General features: G+C 38.0%; 1 long non-coding RNA gene across 2 annotated transcripts; it reads left to right on the top strand.

Annotated features, from left to right (window-relative positions):
• The first annotated feature begins 19,110 nt into the window (after window positions 1-19,110).
• Window positions 19,111-23,725, top strand: LOC141579060 (uncharacterized). Of its 2 annotated transcripts, none has more exons than XR_012510051.1 (3): window positions 19,111-19,989; window positions 21,276-21,383; window positions 23,252-23,725. It is a non-coding gene; the product is annotated as an uncharacterized LOC141579060 (long non-coding RNA). The 2 variants fall into 2 exon arrangements; XR_012510053.1 differs by having other exon boundaries at window positions 19,112-19,916; window positions 23,252-23,724.
• Window positions 23,726-25,281: the final 1,556 nt, after the last annotated feature.

Genomic DNA, 25,281 nt, shown 5'->3' with positions numbered 1-25,281 from the left:
TTTTATTCACTTGTGCATCCCACGTGCCTAGGCACTCACTAACTCTATGTCATGGAGCCACTGAGTGTGCTGTGTCAGACCACAGAGCAGGTTAACCACCTGCCAATCGGATGTGGTGACCACAGGGCCAGATCTGCTGCCTTCAGATCTGGGTTGGGCTGCGATGCGGGTCTGCTTGTCCCAGTGGGTGGCAGCGAGTGCCTGGGCAGGTGCCACGTGGGGGCATACAAGGAGTAAGAAGAGAGGAGATGGAGACTAGGGACTTGATAGGCACCGTCAGACATCATCTCAGATAGTAGGCAGCAACATGTGACACAGTGACGCTGGGACTAACATCAGAGCTGGAAAGAAAGCAGAGTACATTGCCAGAGCATAGCTGTTAGACATCACTGAGCCCAGTAAGTGTCCCTTGGAGCTGTGGCCGTGGGCAGGACTGATGTCGGGGGTTTGTGGTGCTGGAGTTATTGGGTGTTTGCCGGAGGGCAGACAGGGTGGCGGCTAATGCCTGGTGATATCTCTGTGTGTCTGTGTGTGTGTCTGCAGGAGAAGTACTGTCACATTTGCCCCAATATAGTCAAGGAGTTTGCCAAGTATGTCATGGATCCACGGAAGTGGATCAAACAGCACACAGGGAACAATGCCATCAGCCAGAAGAAGTTCATTATCGATGTTGGCTAGGAAAGGTTCCCAGGCCCTGAAATTTTCTTTCACCCAGAGATAAGACATTTGCTTTCTGATTGTGCAGAGAATGACGTGTGTGGAGCAATGCTGCCACCTCGTGTGTGCAAGGGTGGCTCTCCGTGGGGCTCCCGAGTGAGGTGGCCACCTTTTAGGGAGGACCTTGGGAGTGTAGGCTGCAGCTTCAGTGGCTGCTCTGGCTCCTGCGTGGTCCACGCCGTTGACTGGGTGTTTCATCGTGCTCCACTTTGGGTCTGGCTATCTGTTAAACAGTTAATGGTTGGTTAAACCAAGAGTGGTTAGGAAGCAGCTTTAAGAACAATAGAAGATAATGGATTTGAAATTCATCTCCTACTGATATGAAAACTAGTTAATCTCGAGGCTTGATTGGAATTTGCCTCTGTATAAGAGTACGATATCGTACATATAACCTTCCCATCACACATGACGATCCGTCCTCAGTCCAACTTTTAACCCAGTACAGCTGGTCCTGCTGTGTTCCCTGCTGCAAGTTAAAGCTTCTGTTTGAGGACAGCCTTGGGAAGAAGAATTAGAGATATCATCAGTTTAATGAGTAGTCACAAAGAATGATTACTGCTTTTGCAAAAAAAGTAACTAAGAGGCAATATTTTAAGGTTTAAGTAAATTGGATTTTACTTCTATTTTGGTATAATTTTCTGCCTCATTCAGTTTACATTTAATAGGTAAATACAAACCACTGCCTGTTCTTCGATGTGTATGACTGTTCAGGGAAATGGCACACAATGCATGTCTGACTGTACCTGATATCACGGCACTCATTCGCTCTTGATAGTCTTCAGTTAAAATAGACATAAACCAACAATGTCCAGTGAACAGCTGCATGGCGCCTTCTTCTTCCCTCGAGCAACACTTTCCATGATTTTTAAAGCATATTTCAGAATTTTGTAACTGAATTACTTATACTTTAGCTTATTTCACTTATGGAATTGAATGTAAGATTTTTTACTCAATAACATGATTGTTACCATATTGATTGTTTCACTTAGAAGCCACCACCATTCCCCCTTCCCAGTCTTCTAGCTCAGGTTTACAGTATGAGTCACTGACTAGGTTTTTTCTTATATCCTGGCTAACTTTTTCATGACATTAGTGTCTATACATCACATGTTCAATATCTACTCACAATATTTTTCACTACATGTCACATACACTGAGCACTTGCTTTTTACAATCTCATATAAAGTGTGAGTCACTGTGTATTCTAACACAGGGCTGGTCTGTCTTTGTTACTGTTTGATTTTTTCCCTCTCTAAACCCACACATTTCATCTCTTGAGGGGACATGTCACCATCACTCCATGCACAGAGTCACTTGGATTAATTTGACACATTCATTCCAATGTGACAGTTTTAAAGGCATAGTGAATTCTGTATTTGTTAAAGTTACTTTTTTAAAAAAGTTGCTGAGAGAAATGTGTAACGTTTCTTTTATATCTGTATAAAATTCTGTTTGCCAACCCAGATTTTATGGAATCCATCTCAGATGTTGTTGACAAAGTAATACAGAACTGTCCCATCGCTGTCCAACATCTCCTGTGTAAGGTATAAGCTGCTTGGGTAACATGCTTGGATTTCATTCTGGAATTAAAGGCCCAGCATTCTGAGAATAATAGACTCTTACCGTCACTCTGCAGACAGTCCTATTTGACTTCTGTTTTATAGGATTTGTTAAGGGCCAGATTCCTGATAAAATATTTTTCTTGGAGTGAGGATGACTAAAATGCTTGGCAATATGACTCAGTTAACCACAAGTATTTGATTTAAATATTTTAGTATCTCTTATTCTTATCTGCCCAGCTGTATTTTTAAATTGGACAATTTTAACCCTCCATGTTGACTGGAAGATCAAGGGGGTCCTTCCCCTCTTGCTTTCTGTGAGATCGCTGGTCTTGCTTCATGAGTATTTAGATTAGTGCCAGATGTGTTGTTGTCAGAGAGAAGGAGGAATCTGAAATGAAAAATCGGAAAATGCTCATGTAATGTTTCTCCAAAATTCTTTGAGTGCAGAGAATTTTGAAACTTGAAAGGAGAAACAGGCAGTTCATGTAACTGTAGGATGAAGGAAGTGTTGCTGAAAGCCAGAGGGGAGGGGCAGAAAGTGGCAGTCAGCTGGCCCTGCTTCCCTGCCTGCTCACCTCTGTCTGCACATCCTGCTCTTCCCCCAAGACCATGTCTCCCCTTCATAGATGCAGGGGCCTGAACCTTAGGGAGGAGAGGACCAGGCTCAGTAGGTAGGGCTTAATACAGTTTAATTCATCTGGACAGTAGAATACTATTCAGCCTTTAAAAAGAATGAGGTAAAGCAATGTAAATTCAAATGAAAGGATGTCTACAGTATATATTGTCAAATGAAAAAGCAAGTTGTAAAATTTACACATAGTATTATTTCATTTTACTTAAAATATACTTTATGTATATATATATAAGAAAAGGTTTTGAATGATATGTGTTAAACTCCTTAAAGGAAATAAAATATATCTTGGCAAGAGACGGATAACTCTTACTTTCTACTCTTTGTGTTTTAAAATTATTTGAAATTTTATGGTTAATAAATGTTATTTTATTATTGGAAAACATTTTCTATATACACAAATTTGATGGGTAAAAGCAAATTATAATTTGGTTTTCATTGGTATATAACCTTAATTAAACACATCTCACCTCCAGTAAATGTGCAAGGAAGGGAAAGCAAAGGCAGATGAAAGTATTAAGTTTAGTGCAGTATGTCTCTTGTTTTCCCTACTTCTTAAATCTCACATAACATTAGCTGTGTCTTCCTGTTCATGAAAGCAAGGAACAAGTGCACACTATTTAGTCCTCATTTCATCATGGTGGAGATGAAACTTCTGCCAGCAGTAAGGATTGCTCATGCTGGGGTTGAGTTTTCTCATTTGATCATTTAGTTTGTTTTCAGTAGATTTACGGGATTCTTGAAGTAGAGCTGGCCTTCTAGACTGAGTACCTTATTTAACAGATGATGACACTGAGCCCTACAGATAGGAAAAGGAGGCAAAACTGGAGGGACCTGGGTCATATGGGGCAAACTGGTCTTTGACGTTTTTCTAACTGAGGTAGGGTTGATGTACAATATTATATGTTTCAGGTTGCAGTTTTTAAAGGTTATACTCCATTTATAGTTATTATAAGATATCAGCTATATTCCCTGTGCAGTACAACATATCCTTGTAGCTTATTTATTTTATACGTAGTAGTTTGTACCTCTTAATCCCCTACCCCAGTCTTGCCCTCCCCTCTTCCCTGTCTCCATGGATGCCCATTTGTTTGTTCTCAGTACCTGTGAGTCTGTTTTTGTTGTTGTTGTTGTTGTTGTTACGTTCACTAGTTTTCTTTTTCAGAGTTCATATATAAGTGATATTCTACAGTATTTGTTTCTTCTGTCTGACTTATTTCACTCAGCATAATACTCCCCAAGTCCATCTATATTGCTGCAGATGGCAACATTCATTCTTTTTTATGGCTCAGTAATATTCTATTTTATATATACCACAACTTCTTTATCCAGTCATCTGTTGATGGACACTTAGTTTGCTTCCATATCTTGGCAATTGTAAATAAGGTTACCATGAACATTGGGGTGCATATATCTTTTTAGGTTAATATTTTCATTTTCTTTGGATGAATACCAGGAAGCGGAATTGCTAGATCATATATTAGTTCTATTTTTAGTTTTTTGAGAAGCCACCGTCCTGCTTTCCATAGTGGTTGTAATAGTTTGCATTTCTATTGTTCCTACTGTTCCTAGTTTGGGTATATAAACTATACTGACTAAACCCAGAGTGAACTAGTTGCTCACAGTGTCTCTCAATGTGACTACACTTTGAATCAAGTGGGAAGCTTTTCAAATCTGGTTGCCTGGGCCAATTGTATCAGAATCTCTGGGTGGGGGTGTGTGATGTTGGGGGACTCAGCTCCTGGGGAGACTGATGCCTATGGAAAGCCAGGGCTGAAAACTGGTTTCAAGCACCACATGCTGCCTGCAATAGCTTGACGTCCTGGATAAATCACAGGCCTCCAGGACTCAGCTCTCACACACTAGTCTCTGTATAAACTATACACCAACAGTATATATGGGTTCTCTTTTCTCCACATTGTTGTTACATGTTTGTGTTTTTGTGGTCTTTTTGATGATAGCCATCCTGATGGACACGAGGTAATATCTCACTGTGGTTTTAATTTGCATTTCTCTGATGATTAACAATGTTGAATGTCTTTTCACTGCCTGTTTTCTCAGCTCAGTGGCAGGAACTATAGGTCGATTTTCTTTTGATGAAGCAAGTAGGAGGAGGCTTTCTTTAGGTCCTGCTGACAACACCTGAGATCTTCTTGGTCACTGAGTGAACACCTAACTCAGGCTCATTGACAAGAAAAAGGTGGTGGAGAATATAAAATGTGGCTTTGAAAATTCATACATTTTAGAAAACCAAAACTTTTTTTAAGAAGTAGTCATAATCTAACTTTTATTTCAGTCTTTTCTGTAGATAAGGGTGTTCACATGCTTCTTTTTTTAATTTATTTTTTGTTCAGTTTCCAAGTGTGATGGAGGTTGGGTCTGGGAATGGTTCTTCTTTTTCATTTTATTATATCTCTCAATTTTTATGGGTTAAAGATTGTCAGTTATCTATTGTAGACTTGAAGGGCTTTTTGTAAGTGGAAGATTTCCTATGTTGGCTGTGCACATTTCCATGATATTGCTGTGAGATCTGTTTTTGGTATGGTGTGATGCCATGCCATTCTTTTGTGTGCATTGCCTGTTATTTCTATGATTGCCGATGTGGTTTTTGTTGTGGTAAACACAATCTACTTTTGTTGTTTCGCAGAGCCTCATTTTGGTTAGGTGTTTATCACAGATTGGAGAGTGGCTAGGGCTCCTCCTTGTATTGGAATTGAGACTTCCAAACCATTTCTGGGGTGCAGGCTGTGGTATGTGGTGTTGGAATGTCTCCAATACACACTCATGACAGTTCTTTGTCCTTTCAATTGCCATGGGAATGTCCAAATTCTACACAGAGACACCAGTGGAAACAAATCCAAAGATCTCATGCATTAGGGCTTGCTGCAATGATCCTTCAGTCCCCCACCTGGGTCCTCAGTGCAGTACCAGGTCAGTGCCATCCCTATTGTCACATTTGCATGTGGTAGACAAGGCTGATGGAAAGGCTTCAACTTCCCCTTCTGTGCACCCAGATCTCTGCTCTTGGCTCTCTCTTCCTTGTGGCATGGGACCACCAAGACAACCACAGAGCGTATCCACACTGTCTGCCTTGGACCCAATAAAAATCACAGTTTTGCCTATGAAATGTGCAGATTCTTTGGCCATGGATTCTGATTTCAACTCCAACTTCCCCTGGGTCCCTCAAACCAAAATTATGATGGTTCTGATAGAGCCCTGCTTTTCCTCTATTGCAAAAATGCCAAATTGGGCCCTGTATCTTCACAGATAGTGAATATGTCCATGAGATACCTAGATAATCCACACTATGTGCATCAGCAATGTTGCTTTTTGAATTCATGTCCCAGGCAGTTCTGTTCTGTAGACACTACCAATCACAGAAAACAACACACTCCAACCCCATGAGACTCAGTCTGTGCCATCAGCCTCAGCCCTCTCCCTCAGCTTCAGCAGACATTCCTAGCTCAGCATCAGCAGCTCAAGTCAAGGTCTTGGGATTGATTGCAGGGATATTTTGTGCTGGTTTCTTTCAGTTCTGTCAGCCAAGCATCTGCTGTGCACTTCTCTCACCATCATTGGATCTCCTTTAATCCCAACTGATCTCTCTGTGTGTGTCCCAGTAAAAGTGTTTTCCCCTTTTTGGCTCCCTCACCAAAAGTCAGGTCCTGCACTGATTTCCTTTTCTACTTTTCTTTTTCCTCTTTCCCAATTTTGTGAGGACCCTTTCTGTCTCTTGAAGTAAGAGATGTTCAACCAACGTCCAGCAGGTGTCCTGAGCAAAGGGGTGGGTAAATGGAGGTTTATCTTGCTGTGTACATGGATGATAGTGAGTTAAGAATGCACTTGTAAGGTAGTCAATAAAAGATATCAAACATAAGATTGTTATATGGGAATTAAATTTTATAGGAGGAGAGGAATGAAATGAGTTCCACAAGGGAAACAACTATGTAAAATTCCTGGATTTTCTAGAAGAGTTTGTTTATTATGTGTTTTTTATATGGATGACACGGTAGATACAAAATCACTTTGGTATTTAATTTAGCTCCCATTGTGTACATTAAAAAGAGTGGTTTTTGTAAATCAGTATTTATAATATCAGAAGCACAATCTTTTATAATGATTTAAAGTCAAGATAAAAATTTTAGTTATTTTTAAATGGATGAGGAAATGACACAGTGTTTCAAATTCCTTTTAGAGGGTAATGGTTGAAAAAACATTCAGGCACTTTGTTCTAACGTGCCTGGAAGCCAAGAACCTTTGCTGACCATTTAACGTTTTGACCAAATAAAATGATAAAGCCAGAGTCATTTCAGAAATGTCCAAAAGCTATTTCAAGAATCCCCTGCAAATGGCCAAATCCAGAACTCTGAACACAGTAAATGTTCAGTTAACACTAGCTCTTTGACAAAATATTTTGGCCATTCAACTGATATCTATTAACAGCATAAATACAATATCCCTTCTTCCTACCTCTAACCTTCAAGGAGATCTTTCAATTTTTCAAATATCAGTCAAAAGTATGCTATTGAACAAAGCCCTCTACTAGATAATAAGTACACTGAATTTGGTTGTTTCATTCTTTTCCGGATATTGTTTACATGCCAAGTATAATGCCTGGCCCAGGAAGCTCAGGAGATGAATCAAATAACTTGACCATGAAGGAGCACTGAGGAGGAGGCAGAGATGATCTCTGGCATGGGTATTATAATACATGTAATACAAGGCTCAGAGGCAGTGTAGAGAAAGAAATGAGAAGCTCTTGGAAGTGGTGGGCAGAGGACAAGTGTCTGGAATGGTCTTTCAGAATAGATACATTTGAATTGACTCTTGAAAGATGGGCAGGTGTTTGACAAGGCAAGGTGGACACCACAAATAGTGGGGAGTGAAGCCATCTGGCAACCTAGTACCTTCCTCTCTGGACTGCAAACAGTTTGAGATGGCTAGTGCATGGCATGTGACTGTGCACATTGTGTCCATGGTGTGTGCACTGATGATTTAGAAATGACAGAGGGGCAAGAGGTGAAGCTTGAGAGTTGCAGAAGCACACAGAGAAAGACTGTCTTACATGGCTTTCCAAGGCATTTGGACATGATCCTGTGGCAAAGCAAGTCATTACATGATTATTAAAACAAGCAGTATTGGTGTGGAATTTGCTTTCCACAACAATTATTTTCCTGCATTGTGAATGACAAATTTGGGAGGTGGAAGAGGGGAAAGAACACAAACTGAACTACTGGTTGGAAGACAATTAGCAGTGGTCCTGGAAAGACTTAAGGCAATAAAAAGGCTGCGAAGGAAGGGCGCTGAAGGGAGGGACCTTAAGGATATGGAATCTGGACAAACTGATTACTATTGTTTAAAGAGTAGTTTAGTGGGAAACAAAGCAAAGAGAAGCACAAAATGTGTTCTAAGTTTTTTGGGGTTATGTAGTTGGATCAATGGTATTGATATTTGCTATATATATATATAATATATATATATATATGGAATCAAAAAATTAATCACAATTTTCTGGGAGAAAAAGTATCTTCAGCACCCTAACTCCAGGTCCTCATTTTTTCTATGAGGCAGAAAGCACAGGTGATGTTATCCCAATTTTATGTCCAAAGGGGTAAACTTTTTGCCTACTATCACATGAAGCAGGTTGGGAAGTTAACTCTCTACCAGGCTTAAGAACATGTAAACAAGGGAGACAAGATCCATGCTTTCACAGAACTTATATTCTTGTGTCTGTGTTGGGGGGAACAGAATATGAACAAGTCAGCAAGCAATGAACCCAGGTCTGAAGGACTATGATGGTGGCAGGCAGTGGTACTTTATCTAGATATTAGGGAAAGTATCCCTGAGGTCACACTGGAGCTGACCTTCCATTGAGAAGGAAGCAGTCATTCAGATCCTTAGGGGAAGAATGTTCTAGGCAGAGAACAGCAATTGAGAAGTCCCTGAGGTCGAAACAAGTTTGCTGCACCCTGAGGGAGGAATTCCAAATACAGAGCGATTGAAGAGCTAGGGAAATTCCTAGTTCCATTGGCATTCCTGGGAAGGTGAAAGTGAAAGGCTTGTGACTCATTAGGGTAAATACCTAGCACAAATACTCTTGGGGAGGGCTGGGAACCTGCCCACCATGCACAACACTATGCCTTTAGAAACTGCACCATGACTCACAAATGCTTTTGGGAGACAAGTCCTTGCTCAGTTGCCTATTTTGGTACCTCATTTAACTAAAACTCATTTAGGTTTGCCTAGAGAGATGAACTTAAAAATCTTTAGATGAATGGAATTCATCTTAAATTTATCAGCTCAGAACAAGAAATCACCTACAGTCCAATGGCAGGCAGCTCTTCCCCCGAGGCTCAGTCATGCCCTAACATGTTACATGGGAACAGAGCCTCCCAGCCAACTTCCAAAGCCCTAAAAGAGACCAGAGAGGCAACATTTTCCCCAAAGGATGCCCCGTTAGCTCAGCTGGACAGGACAAGGAGAAATGGTACCCCACTGCCACGGTGCCAAGCTGGGTTCTTGTCTATGTGAACCTAGAATGCCTTGGAGAGATGGGACATTGGGGCTGCCTGCTGGCTCTGAGATGGGCCATCCCAAGCACAGTCCTGCCTGCTCTCTGGAACACACTGCTCACACCTCTCATCCTGTGGTCATCCTCCACTGCTACTTTGTGGGCTACCTATTCTCCTGCCAACAGTGTTTCTTATGCTACCCCATTCAGCCAAATGGCTTCAAATTCAAATTCTCACTACGGGTAATGCAGATCAACACTCTGACACTCTCTGAAAAGATTCTACTTTACAGCCAATTTTCTCAGATGCCTCTGCTTGGTGTATCTAAAAGAAAAAGTGTGTGAATTTAATGTTTATCAATAGAGCATGAATAAATTATGAAATAATTAAATTATTCCTAAATTATGTAGTTCCTTCCAGAGTATCATATTGAGAAGTTATATATCATGGGCACTTATTTTAAAGAAGGCTCCAAACCATGAAATGCATTCTTTGGAGTGGTGCTGGAGACTGTGGCATGTTCTGGTCCATGCCGAGGGCAGGCTCACCTTGTGTCTGAGCTCATTTCAAACCATATGCCCATAACATCTCTTTACTTCAACTCACTGGCCAATTTTTTGTTCCTAAATTCAACATTCAACTTCGGATCATAAGAAGTTTGCACATACTTTCACAGCACCTGTATGTCTCCTTCCTAACAACTTTAATAATGGCAATTTTTCATTTATTTTCAGTGATAGACTCACTTGTCTCCCTCAGTAACTACAACTTCCACAGCAGCAGGGACCATGTGCATTTCTGCTTACCAATATGTCCCCAGAAACTAGCACATCTTCTGGCACACAGTAGGGCCTTAACAACTAGCTACTAGGGGAAAAATACTATGAAGTAGACTCATTGGTGGAAATGTTTCTGCTTCTAAGAGTGGATCTGCTAAAAATCATTCAAATCAAGGCTAAATAAGGTTAAGGCTCAGCTATGCTGTGTGTTTTTTCCTTAAAAAAAAAATACAAGAAAGACTTTGCTGCTATTTGAGTTTAAACTGATTTTGGAGACAATTATCAAAAGGTTTGACTAACAATTTAACAACACTCATTTGGATATGTATGGAGATGACCAATTTTAAAACTTTTTTTTTTAATGGAATAAGAGTTCATTTTCAAAAAGGTTCACCCAGATTCGGCCAAATTTAAAAAGATAAGAAAAACTACCACTTACTTTGTCAGGCACTCTCTCTCTATTATTTTCATTTAATCCTCATATCTGAATTTACCCCAGGTCACAGATGAAGAAATGGAGGGAGCAAGAGGCTGGGGTTAGACACTGACTAATCGGCAGAGCCAGGATGCACATCTAGGTCTATTTGATTCCAAGAGCTATGTCTTAAATCTAAGCCAAACTTTAAGCTAAAAAATAAATGCTGACATTGAATAATAATGTTTGTTGCTTCCTCTCATGAAAAGGTACAAGACTACAGCTTAGTACCATCAACTGGGGCAAGTATTTAAAATAGAATTTGGATGCCAATGATGGGGTAGCAGGGAAATGAGAAAATTCACAAAAAAGAATAAGGAGGGGATTCAGAAGTTGGCGGAGTAGAAGGACGCTCGCAGGTCACCCTCTCCCACAAATACACCAAGACCCACATCTACAGACCCACTCAGCCAACCAGAGCACCTGTGGAACTCCGACAGAACATCGCCCTCTTCAAAAGATAAAGACACCAAAAATCTGGTAGGAGAAAAGGAAAAAAGAAAGAAAAAAAGGCAAAGCAGCGTGGGACGGGTCCTGTGGGGAGGGAGAGGCAAAGGAGGACTGGCGCTCGCTCGCTGGGTCTCCCCTCTCCAACTGAGAGGCCAGTGGGACCGAGGGGGAGCCTCCGAGGCTCGGATCTGTACAGAGCAGCCCTTGACTAAAAGAACTAAGTTAAACGGGCACAGAGTGTCCCCCCGACACCCAGCCTGAGTCGCGGGCTGGCAGCGGTGGGCAGGGCCATGCTGCACAAGCCGGGCGGAGGACGGGGGAGGCTGCACGGAGGCAGCCCCGGGGGAACGCAAGGGGCTGCGCGCCGTGGCTGTGGCTGCACAGGGCAGAACAAACTGGGCCCTCCATAAAACAGCAAGGTTGATGTGCTCTCGGGGGAAGGGTGCACACCCCCATCTCTGAAAACCCGCGGAAAGTTTTCGGGGGAAGAGAGGAGGGGCTCAGGCACAGCCGCCATATCCTCCGCGCTGAGCACTCAGGTGGGGGCGGGGGCGAAACCTACATCCGCACCGAAGGGTTTAGCAGCCTCAAAGGCCAGACTGAGACTGGCCTGCAGCCCGGGGCAGATAGGATCCTTCCATCCTGGTCCCTCAGAGAACTTGCTCCACAAAGACAAACAAGGAGCTGGATTCTGGCTCAGAGCAGGGACAGGGCTGTCCCTCGGTCTTCCCCGAGCCCACCTGCGGAGCGCCGACCAGGGCGGAGCGCGCAACCGCGCAGAGCAGCTGAGCTACCGGCGGCGGCGCAGGTAGAGCGAGAGCGGCCCCCCGCCTTTCGGGCAGGAACACAGCCCCTGACCGAGGTGCTGAGAGGGGGCACGACCCGCCCTCCTACCCGGCCAGTCTGCAACATCTGACTGCGGCATCCGGAGGGGCAGCGACCCGCCCGCCCACAGCAGAGGAGAGCTGCACCTGACCCAGTGTTAGGAGGAGGCGCGATCAGCTTGCCGACAGGTGCTGGGAGCAGCACAGAAGTAGGCGCCAACGGAGGGCCTCTGAAAACAGCAAGCTGAGCTTCCAAAACAGGACAAAGACAGAAAGACTTCATATTAAAAGCACACAGACTCCAGGAGAACACCGACAAACCCCCCCCTTTTTTTTAAATCTTTTTTTACCTGTTCTATTATCTATTAATCTCTTAATCTTGACTTCTTAATTCATTTCTATTTCCCTTGGGTTTTGATGTCCTGCTATTGATTAGACACAGGTCTCAAATACGTCTATTCATCTCCCCCCCCCTTTTTTTGTAAAGGTTTCAAAAGGACGTATCAACCCGATTAATACTCTGCTTCAACTCACTCTTCTATTATTCATTATACACTGTTTTCAAACCCTATTTCTCCCTTCTTTTAAAATTCTTTCTCTCTCTCTCTTATTTTTTTTTCTTTTTTTCCTAAGTTCTATTCCTAAATAGGCATCAGATAGATAAAATGCTTAAGGACCAAAATAAACAACTGATACTCCATAAACCACAGTGCCAAAGAGGTATGAGCAAGATGAAGAAGCAGAAAAACCTTTCCCAATTAAAAGAACAAGAGAAATCCCCTGAAAGAAAGATCAACAAAATAGACATTGATAGCCTACTGGATCAAAATTTCAAAAAACGAGTGATCGAATTGCTGAAGGAATTAAAAGAGATAGTGTTTAGAGATATAAAATATGTCAAAAATGAAATTGAAGCTATAAAGAAGAGCCAAGTAGAATGGTTAAACTCATTGACAGAGATGAGGAATGATCTAATAGCTGTGCAAAGCCGACTAGATAATGCAGAGGAACGAATTAGTGATCTAGAAGACAGGGCAATAGAAAGCACCCATTCAGAAAAACTACAAGAGAAGCAAATAAAAAATAATGAAAATAGCATAAGGGACCTATGGGATAATATAAAGCTTCCCAATCTTTGCATAATAGGGTTCCCAGAAGGAGAAGAAAGATCAAAGAGGATTGAAAAGGTTTTTGAAGAAATCATGACTGAAAACTTCCCAAACTTAAAGAAGGAATCAGATATCCAAGTACAGGAAGCTCAGAGGGTCCCAAACAGGAAGAACCCAAATAGACCCACACCAAGACATATCATAATCAAGATGGCCATGGTCAAGGTTAAAGAAATGATTCTAAAGGCAGCAAGAGAAAAGCAAAGAGTAAGTTACAAGGGAACCCCCATAAGGCTCTCAGCTGATTTCTCTACACAAACACTACAGGCCAGAAGGGAGTGGCAAGATATATTCAAAGCCCTGAATGAAAAAAAGATCCAGCCTAGGGTCCTTTATCCAGCAAAGCTATCCTTGAGGATAGAAGGAGAAATAAAGAGTTTCACAGACAAAAAAAAAAAAAAAAAAAAGCTGCAGGAGTTTAGCAACACTAAACCCATGCTAAAAGAAATATTGAAAGGGCTATACTAAATAGAAAAGCAGCAGGATGCTACAGAAATGAGAAACACACAACTAGAAAGGTGATAACTCATGAATTACAAATAAAGTAAACATGAAATTATAAAAGAAGACATACAAATCACTGAGAATGGGAGAGGGAGGCAGGGAAATATGGAAAATATTTTTCTTTCTTTTTAAAAATTTTTTAACAGTAGGATGGGATTGAGATCATGTTACTATCAGTTTAATAAAAACAGTTATAGTAATGGGTTGACAGATTTACAAAAAAGGGTAACCACAAGCCAAAAATTTACAAAGGAGTCACAAAAATTAAATAAAATCCATGATAATACAAAGGAAAATTACCAAACCACAAAAGGAAGAAGAAAGGAACAAAGAGCATATACCAATTCAACTGCAAATATAAGTTCAAAGTGGCAATAAACACACATCTATCATTAATTACTGTAAATGTTAATGGACTAAATGCTCCAGTCAAAAGACACAGAGTGGCAGACTGGATAATAAAGCAAGAACCTTCAATATGCTGCATACAAGAGACCCACTTTAGGGAGAAGGACACATATAGATTGAGAGTGAAAGGATGGAACAGGTTATTCCATGCAAATGGAAAAGCCAGAAAAGCAGGTGTTGCAGTACTGATTTCAGACAAAATAGACTTTAAAACAAAGGCCATAAAGAAAGATAAAGAAGGACATTTTATAATGATTAAAGGAGTGATACAAGATGAGGATATTACACTCGTTAATATATACGCACCCAATATAGGAGCACCTAAGTACATACAAGAATTACTAACAGAGATAAAGGGGGATATTGATGGGAATACAATCGTAGTTGAAGATTTTAACCCTGCATTAACATCACTAGACAGATCTTCCAGATAGAAAATAAACAAGGCAACAGAGAAATTAAATACTACAATAGAAAAACTAGATTTGGTGGATAATTTCAGAGCATTACACCCCCCAAAAATAGGATATACATTCTTTTCAAGTGCACATGGAATATTTTCCAGGATCGATCATGTACTTGGGCACAAAAGAAACCTCAACAATTTTAAGAACATAGAAATTATCTCAAGCATCTTTACTGACCACAATGCCATGAAACTGGAAATCAACAACAGAGAAACAAAGGAGAAAAAAAGGAAAGCATGGAGATTAAACAATATATTATTGAAAAAACAATGGATCAATGAGGAAATCAAAGCTGAAATTAAAAAATACCTTGAGACAAATGATAATGAAAGCACAACCACTCAATACCTATGGGACACAGCAAAGACAGTGCTAAGAGGGAAGTTTATAGCGATACAGGCCTTCCTCAAAAAAGAAGAACAATCTCAAATAAACAATTTAACCCGCCACCTGAATGAATTAGAAAAAGAAGAACAAAAAGCCCAAAAAGCAGCAGAAGGAAGGAAATAATAAAGATCAGAGAGGAATTAAATACAATAGAGTTTAACAAGACCAAAGAAAAAATCAACCAAACCAAAAGCTGCTTTTTGAAAAAGTAAATAAAATCGAAAAACATCTGGCCAAACTCACAAAGAATAAAAAAGACAGAGTACAAATTAGCAAAATAAGAAAGGAAAATGGAGAAATTACAGCAAACAAAATAGAAATACAGAATATCATACGAGTATATTATGAAAAACTATATGGAAACAAACTGGATAACCTAGAGGAGATGGACAAGTTTCTGGAAACATACTGTCCACCAAAACTGAATCAAGAAGAATCTGAACAGTTGAACAATCCGATCAGTAGAAAGGAAATAGAAATAGCAATTAAAAACCTTCCTACAAATAAAAGTCCAGGACCGGACGGCTTCACCGGGGAATTCTACCAAACATAAAAAGAAGAACTCATACCAGTCCTTCTCAAACTCTTCCAGACGATTGAAAAGGAGGGAATACTCCCAAACTCATTCTATGAAGCCACCATCACCCTGATACCAAAACCAGGCAAAGACACTACAAAAAAAAAGAGAATTATAGGCCAATATCACTGATGAACATAGCCGCCAAAATCCTCACCAAAATTCTAGCAAATAGAATCCAACAACACATAAAAAAGATTATACATCATGACCAAGTGGGGTTCATCCCAGGGACACAAGGCTGGTTCAACATACGCAAATCAATCAGTGTAATACATAAGATCAACAAGAGAAAGGACAAAAACCACATGATCATCTCAATTGATGCAGAAAAAGCATTTGATAAAATTCAACACCCATTTATGATAAAAACTCTTGCCAAATTGGGTATAGAGGGAACATATCTCAACATAATAAAAGCTATATATGACAAACCTACAGCCAGCATAGTACTCAACGGTGAAAAACTCAAAAGCTTCCCACTAAAATCTGGGACAAGACAGGGATGCCCACTATCACCACTCCTATTCAACATAGTCCTGGAATTCCTAGCCACAGCAGTCAGGTAAGAGAAAGAAATAAAAGGGATCCAAATTGGAAAAGAAGAGATAAAAGTGTCATTATATGCTGATGACATGTTACTATATATAGAAAACCCTAAAAGGTCCACACAAAAGCTACTAGAGCTGATTGAAGAATTCAGCAAGGTAGCAGGTTACAAAATTAACGTTCAAAAATCAGTTTCATTCCTTTACACTAACAATAAAACAACAGAAGAAGAAAGTAAAGAAACAATCCCCTTTCAAATATCACCCAAAGTAATAAAATATCTGGGAATAAATCTAAACAAGGAGGTGAAAGAATTATACACAGAAAACTATAAACCTTTGATGAAGGAAATTAAAGAAGGCTTTAAAAAATGGAAAGATATTCCATGCTCTTGGATTGGAAGAATCAATATTGTTAAAATGGTCACACTGCCCAAGGCAATCTACAGATTTAATGCAATCCCTATCCAATTACCCAGGACATATTTCACAGAACTAGAAAAAATCATAATAAAATTCATATGGAACCATCAAAGACCTAGAAATGCCAAAGCATTACTGAAGAGAAAGAAAGAGGCTGGAGGAATAACTCTCCCAGACTTCAGACAATACTATACAGCTACAGTCATCAAGACAGCATGGTATTGGTACCAAAACAGACATATAGACCAATGGAACAGAATAGAGAGCCCAGAAATGAACCCACAAACTTTTGGTCAACTCATCTTTGACAAAGGAGGCAAGAATATACATTGGAATAAACACAGTCTCTTCAGCAAATGGGGTTGGGAAAACTGGACAGCAGCATGTAAAACAATGAGGCTAGAACACTCCCTTACACCATACACAAAAATAAACTCAAAATGGATTAAAGACTTAAACATAAGACAAGATACAATAAACCACCTAGAGGAAAACATAGGCAAAACATTATCTCACATACATTTAAAACTTTTCTCCTAGAAGAAATAAAAGGAAGAATAAACAAATGGGACCTAATGAAACTTACAAGCTTCTGCACAGCAAAGGAAACCAGAAATAAAAGAAGAAAACCTACGGAATGGGAGAAAATTTTTGCAAGTGAAACCGACAAAGGCTTGATCTCCAGAATATATAAGCAGCTCATACTACTCAATAAGAAAAAAATAAACAACCCAATCCAAAAATGGGCAGAATACCTAAACAATTCTCCAAGGAAGACATACAAATGATCAAAAAGCACATGAAAAAATGCTCAATATCACTAATTATCAGAGAAATGCAAATCAAAACTACAATGAGGTCTCACCTCACACCAGTCAGAATGGCCGTCATTCAAAAATCCACAAATGACAAATGCTGGAGAGGCTGTGGAGGAAGGGGAACCCTCCTACACTGCTGGTGGGAATGCAGTTTGGTGCAGCCACTATGGAAAACAGTGTGGAGATTCCTCAAAAGACTAGGAATAGACTTACCATATGACCCAGGAATCCCACTCTTGGGCTTGTATCCAGAAGGAAATCAACTTCAGGATGACACCTGCACCCCAATCTTCATAGCAGCACTATTTACAATAGCCAAAACATGGAAACAGCCTAAATGTCCATCAACAGGTGACTGGATAAAGAAGAGGTGGTATATTTATACAATGGAATACTACTCAGCCATAAAAACCGACAACATAATGCCATTTGCAGCAACATTGATGCTCCTGGAGAATGTCATTCTAAGTGAAGTAAGACAGAAAGAGAAAGAAAAATACCATATGAGATCGCTCATATGTGGAATCTAAAAAACAAAAACAAAAACAAACAAACAAAAAAAAGGGTAAATAAAGGACAGAAATAGACTCACAGACAGAGAATACAGACTTGTGGTTACCAGGGGGGTGGAGGGTGGGACGGGATAGACTGGGATTTCAAAATTGTAGAATAGACTACACAGTATAGCACAGGGAAATATACGCAAAATGTTATGATAACTCAGAAAAAAATGTGACTATGAGTGTGTATATGTCCATGAATAACTGAAAAATTGTGCTGAACACTGGAATTTGACACAACATTGTAAAATGATTACAAATCAATAAAAAATGTTAAAACTTTAAACCTAAAAAAAAGAAAAAAGAAAGAATACTGAGCTAGAATGGGGAAGCCTTGGCTGTGAAGATTGCCTTGGCTATTCATTCATTCATTCATTCATTCAGCAAGTATTTATTGGGTGGTTACTATGTATCAGGTCCTATGAAATGAATTCTAGCTGCTACAGTGATAAAAGGACAAGGTTTCTGAATCCAAATACTTTATAATCTAGGGAGGCCACAGACCTGTAAACGAGGACTCATACTTCACTTGAATATTGGATACTATATACAGTGGAGGACAGTTGCGGAAGAGAGAAGTTAAAACCCTGGTGTAGCTGGTGAGGTTGGAAAGCATTAGAAGGTGTTCACAGAAGGATTAGTGGTTAGGCTGTAAAATGGAAGGATGTGAAATTGGGGAGAATGTTTCTCCTCAGAGGACACAGGACCTAATAAAGACATGGATGTGCGAAAGAACATTTCCCGACCTCTGGGTAATGCAATATAACCTAAATGTAAGGTGTTGGTGAAAAAGCTGGTAAGAAATGGGGCCTGACAAATAGGCCTAAATGTTCATAAATCTGGTGATGGAGAAATTAAAGAATCTTTAACAAGGTTGTATATTATCATTTTTATTCATTAGAAAAATTACTCTGTATCAGTGCAGTGAATAGGTTAAGCTGTAGTAAGTCTAAAAGCAAAATGAAAATAATTCCATATACTTATTTAGCACACAGGAATTTATAAATACTAGTTATTGATGTAAAAAGTACTCTGAATCTCTAAAAATTATGTGATCTACTCATTGAGTATATGTGTGCTTCATTTAAATAACCCCCATTATAGAATTTAACTTTAGAAATGTTTCTTTCAAGTAGGTATCACTTAGATGACAGTGTGAAGTAGATGTCACATCTCTGTGGTCCTGTTTCCCAATCGCCCTTCATCTTGCCCTGTCCTTTTCACTGTTAGTGTCTTTAACATCTCATCCTCACAAGTGAGCATCCTCCCATGCCCATCACAACTCCCACCATACTGGGAAGCTTAGGTCCTTCATCCTTTTATTGAAATGTCCCATAAAAACATCTTATCTAAAAGCATGCTGTAAAGACAGCCCTTGTTGGGGAATCCTTCTCAGGAGATACATTTACACTCTGTCCTACAGAGGAGGCTCTTGCCTTTATAGGAGGGGTAGTAAGAATTTTACGGCCAAGAAGAAGCTTAGGTCTATCCCATTTGTACATTTATTTAATAAGTATTAAATGTGTAAGTGGTTACCATAGTGACAGGATAACTCAAACATAGATTCGGCTATTAGTGTGTTACCTGTGTAGCCAGGAGAGACTATGATCAAGAATTTTCAAATCCAAGATAGAGATTAAAATCACCAAAGTGAATACAGATAAAAGTGTGGGAAGCAAAAAATAAATATCTTAGTTTATTATTTTACATGATGGAATTAAACAGCCTGCTTAATGGGAAATTGCAAATTTTTTTCCCATTTTAAAGCCTCTTTTATGTTAATTTGAATTTAATTTACATGCCACTTTAGATACAATATATTTGTCTTTCAGAGTTTTTGTTTTAGGTAGGTTTTTAACAGTTTAACTGGGAAATTAAATTGTATCTTTAGAAGTTACATTATCAGGATGAACTAATTAATTGTCCAGAAGAGAAGAGTGAGATTTTATAATCTTGTTTGATTTGATTGTTAGTGCAAGAATCAGACATCATTCATCTGGAGAAATGCTATTGGTTGCTGAGGGCTCAATCCCGAACTGGATGATTTGATTTAGAGACATTTGGCCCATTGGCTTCACCACCAATTCGTCCATCCCTGACTGAAGGTGGGAATCCTTCTATTTTCTACAAATGTTCTTTTCTAAACACGTGAGCCTTGTTCCACCTTTGGAGCCTTGCGTAAGTCGGTTTACCTTTCTGCACCTGAATATTCTCATATATAAAATCAGTTTGACCAAGACGATCATTATGAAACTGTGCTCCAGTGCGGTGCCTCAGCATCTGGTGCAGGGTCAGGGTGGTGGACACTGAATAGGCAAAGCTCTAGCTTCCACACATGACCCCACCTCTTCCTCAGCTGAGGAGTGTCTATTGTATATCTTTTATATAGAAGAAGGTTCCACTGCTGTATCCTTCCCCCAACTTTGAAAAATTAAGAAACCACTGGACTAGACCATCTCTAAGGTCCTCACTTAGCTCTAAAATTTTCACTACTATATATATATATATATTAAATGAGGTTTACAAAGAGTAGTTGTGGGTGATAATCACAAAAACTGTATTGGAAATCTGAAAGCTTGGGTTCTGCTTCTGATTCAGACCTTTTTAAAAAAATTTCTTACTTTTAGCAAGTCATTTAATTACTTCTTAGCTTCAATTTTCTGCTCTTTGAGGGCACAGAATTAGAGTCTTGAAATAGACAGTCTGTATTCTTCAGGTTTCTAGTAAGTTTTAGAAATATTTGTTAGGGGAGCTAGAACAGACAGGGCTTCCACTGTGCATTCAGCAGTGCAGTATTTTTTTTACCTTTTTAGAATTAGAGATTGAGAAATCATTTCATTTGAAAACAAAATGATTCCATTTATTTTTTATGAAAAGTTTAAAAACCACAGGATTAGATAATAAATTGCCCTTTATTTCTGAAATTTAATATATTTATTTATACAGATTAAGTGGCACAATGAAGACTGCAGTACAGAATTTCTTTCTCTTATAATATAGTGTGTTAGTTTTCTTTGCTTCATGAAGGAGCTGTATGAAGCTTGTTAATAACAACACAGTATATCTTTGATAGAGTTCAATTTTTCTTCTTCTTTTTTCCTTTTTCTTCTTAGTCTTTCCATATTAGGATAATTGTGGTCTCTGGCTTTTTTCCAGTTAAATTTTTGAAATATATTTTTATTTTTTACATTCTACAATCACTTTTGACTTTTGGAATTAATATAAGATAGAGACAGGTAGGCAGACAAAACCAAACACTAAATCATAGTATTTTCTTCTAGGAAGTTCAATTTTGGTTATAATTATGCCAGGGGAGGAAAAAAAAAACTTCCTAAGACAGTGGAAACTACTGATAACTTTTAAAAACTACGTCAGCTTATGTAAGTCATGCCTCCTTTCATAAGCATGTCATTATTAACAGGAAGTTTGTTGGCTGTGATTTATTCTGTGTTCCTATTTTACAGGTTTATTTAATGATTTTGGTGAAAATCATGACAGCCACATAGATTTTAAGGAGATATTCTGTGGGTTATCAGCTTGTTGCAGAGGACCTCTGGCTGAAAGACAGAAATGTAAGTGTGTTAAACATCACAAAATTTGGAAGCTATACAGAGAAAAAAATTAGCATCCATTCATGTAAAAAATCATCTGATTAAAGCTTGAATTTTCATCCCTTTGGCAAATAGCAGTCTCTTGCTGAGGTTTTACTGAGGTCAGTGTAAAGGTTAAATCATCTATTCTTTTTTACTGTGGAGTAATTTAAGATCTTTGTTATTAATAATGGTTGAATTTCCAGATGAATGTACAATTCATGACAAATGAACTACATCAGTCATGATGTGTTTTAAAATGTTAAGCATATAGAAATTATTTTCTGGTAGTCTATATAGAAAATTTGTCTTGCTTAACTTGAATTCCAACTTATTTTCTATCACTGTGTATATTGATATTTTATTAGCAAAATTAAAATTATGATAAAACAATTTTATTAAATACTAAATTTATCTTTTAAACCTAGCTAAAATATTATAGCATAATTTATAAGCATATTACATTAATAAATCTTAACCATATTTGGTTAGGAAAATGCAGCAGTTTACATTTAATTGGAACCTAATTCTTATATATTCACTAGGGTCATTATCACTACATCTTTCTAAAATACATCTTCACAAATACAGCATATTTTGGGTATGATACTTAATAGTTCAATATTCTTTAGTAATGTTGTACTGTGATGCACTGTGTTAATTTAATAGCATAATTATTACACTGGTGTGTGAAGTAGATAATTATTTAATCTTAAAAATTTAGATTTTTTTTATCTTCCCTGATAGAATACCATTACTCTAACCTGGCTTTGTGATAGATTATTTGTTCACATTAAAGTTCTGGTAGTAAAGAGGCTGAAGCCTTTGTTCCTCAATTTAGGTTAATTATTGTCTTAAATTTTTCTTTAAATTTATTTTTTGCCAGTGGACTAGTGGAAGTTAACCAACTAGACTAACTAGCAATTTTGCTGATATTGATGTTAATTAGCAAAGTGCTGATATTTCGGATTTTCAGCTTGTTGTATATAAACTTCATTGAATATTTCAAATTGTTCTTAGGCAAAAATATTGGGTGCACATTAATTACATTGGAGAGGCAAAATCTTTATACAGTCATCTCTCATTATCTGCTGAGTATTGGTTCTGAGACCCCCTCAGATACCAAATACATGGATGTTCAAGTCCTTATGTAAAATGGCATAGTATTTGCATATAACCTATGCACATCCTCCTGTATACTTTAAATCATCTCTAGGTTACATGTAATACCTAATATAATGTAATTGTTTGTAAATAAAATGTAAATGATATGTAAATAGTTGTCAGTGAATAGCAAATTCAAGTTTTGCTTTTGAGAACTTTCTGGGAAAGTTATATATATATATATATTTTATATATATATATTTTTTTGATCTACTGTTTATACCTGTGAATGCAGAACCAATGGATACAGGGGGCTGACTGTACCAGCTTTTTGTTGATTCTTAATGTAGATGGAATATTTTCAGGATTGTAAGAATCAACTCTGAAGTGATCAGTTTTAAATAGTAGAAATTAATTTAAAAGCTTGAATTACCTTCTCAAAATCTGTGAGATATTGTATAGTAACTAGGCCCTTTTTCAGTTTGCAAGAAATTTAACTTTAGATTTAGGTGAATGATAGAGTTCTCTAAGCTGGCTAATGATATAAGGAGAGAGACTTGTGAAGTGTACAGGAATGCCTACAAGTTCAAAGGACTTTAAGGACACAGTGTCCTCCAAATAAGAACTTAATCCAGAATGTAGTTGTTTGAGGAACTAAGTAATTTTACTAGGGCAGCTTGTAATAAAATGTATTATACTTCAGAATATGAAAGTAATTTCCCTCCATAAGAGTTTCTTTTCTTTAGTTTGCTTCAAGGTATTTGATGTTGACGGTGACGGAGTTCTTTCTAGGGTTGAACTGAGAGACACGTGGTTGCACATTTAGAGGTCTGGAAGGACAACTGCACCGATGATACCCTGGTAAAGTCTGATTGTATACATCTTCTTGCATGTAAACTTCCAACAGGAACATAGAGTGAAGAATTTTTTAAAAGAGGTTGAGAAAAAGATTTCTTACTACTTCCAGGTTCTATATTATGCTACTCAAAATATTCATAGCCAAAGATGCAAAATTAGGCAGAGAATTTGCCTTAGAAAATTTAATAAACTGAATGTATTATGTAAAAAAAAATGAAACCACTGGAAAATTGTATAATCGTTAAGGTAAACAATCTATTTCTGTAATTAAAAAAAAAAACTTGACAAAATACTTTATACTTCAGCTACTGGCTAATAAAAACAATACCTTCTCTTTCCTAACTACTGACTTGGGTTTCTGGTTTTAAAGGAATTACATGTGGATGTATCCAACATTGTAGAAGACAGATAGAATGCACATGACACCACAAAGGTGAGTCTAGCAGAGACTAATTTGTTCTTTTCTAAAAATACATTATATTCTGAATTGGTATACATACCTTACATATACATAATTGAATCTCTTCTACATCATCCCTGCTAAATGCTTATTTGGACCTGTGGTTACAATACCTCCAAGTTGTCCCTAAAGAAAGCCCATTCCACCTTTAAACAACTCCATTAAGTGTTATTTACATAAAAACATTATATTTTATAAGCTAGGCATTTTATAAAAATTAAGTAGAGACAGCCCTTGCCATCTGTAATTTATAATCTTTACTTCTCCCATTTTAATACATTATGGTAAAACAAAGCTTATATTGAGCAAAAGAAGCCACAGAATAAAAGAACACATTGTACAATTCAATTTATATGAAGTTCTAGAACAGAGACAGAACTAATGTTAATAAGTGTTACAATAGTGATTTAGGAGATGGGTGATTTAACTGGGAAGGACCATAGGATATCTGGGATGATGGAAATTATTTTTTATCTCAATCTGGGTGGTGTATATAGTTTAAAAATTTTTTTTCAATAATATTGGTGAGGGTCTGTCCTAAGTTCTTTAATAGCAGCCAGAATAAGTGTATAATAGCAAAAACAAGCATGTACTTTACAAAGAATAAGGCCTTGAATTTTTTCAGTTTCACAACATTTATTGAAGATATTATAATAGGTTTGCCTTAATGTCTATGTATCCCTGTGAAACTGAAGATAATCCATATATGTGAGACACATATGACTTAATTTGACCCTTTCTATTCAAATCTTGACATGTACCAAGTAGTAGATGGTAGGATGTAGACCATAGTGTTCTTATACAGGCTTAGAAAAATAAGTAACATTTTTTTTTAATCACAAATCCAGAAGAAATCATCATAGTCTTATTAACTGACAATCAAAAGAAATAAATAGTAGAAATTAATTTTCAGGGCTTGATCTTTGGCAATTCAGATAACCGTCTTCATTTACTTTTCTGCCCAAAGTAAGGTAGCCATTTCTATTTGGTATATATGAAAACAGAAACATAGGAAAGTTTCTTTTAGGAAATACCTATGTAGAGATACAATTTCCATTGCCTTTTTTCTGGGTGTTTGATAAGTATGGGGTTATCATTGCTGTCTATTTTTATGTAAGACTGAGCTTCTTCTTATGGCTGTACTTTGAACATTAAAAAAAAGATCATTTAGCTGCTCCATCTCCGTGTAACCATAACAATGAAATGGTAAAAATTTAGAATAGAATTTGGACCTTTCAACCAAACCTATTACCCATAGTCACTGGTGACTAAACTGTGACAATATTACCCATTATTTTGTATCATTACATTGGTATTAATATACTTTAATGGAAGTTGCATCCTGAAAGTCAATAATTACCACCACAGTGCTTTAAAATCTTTTCTTATAATAAATTGTATTATATATTGAATGAATACATGAATATGATTAATAATAAATATTACTAAGTATCATTA

This window comes from Camelus bactrianus, chromosome 1 (assembly GCF_048773025.1).
Source record: "Camelus bactrianus isolate YW-2024 breed Bactrian camel chromosome 1, ASM4877302v1, whole genome shotgun sequence".
Taxonomy (NCBI): Eukaryota; Metazoa; Chordata; class Mammalia; order Artiodactyla; family Camelidae; genus Camelus; species Camelus bactrianus.
The sequence above is the reverse complement of the archived record's forward strand: the minus strand, read 5'-3'. Positions and strand labels throughout refer to the sequence as shown.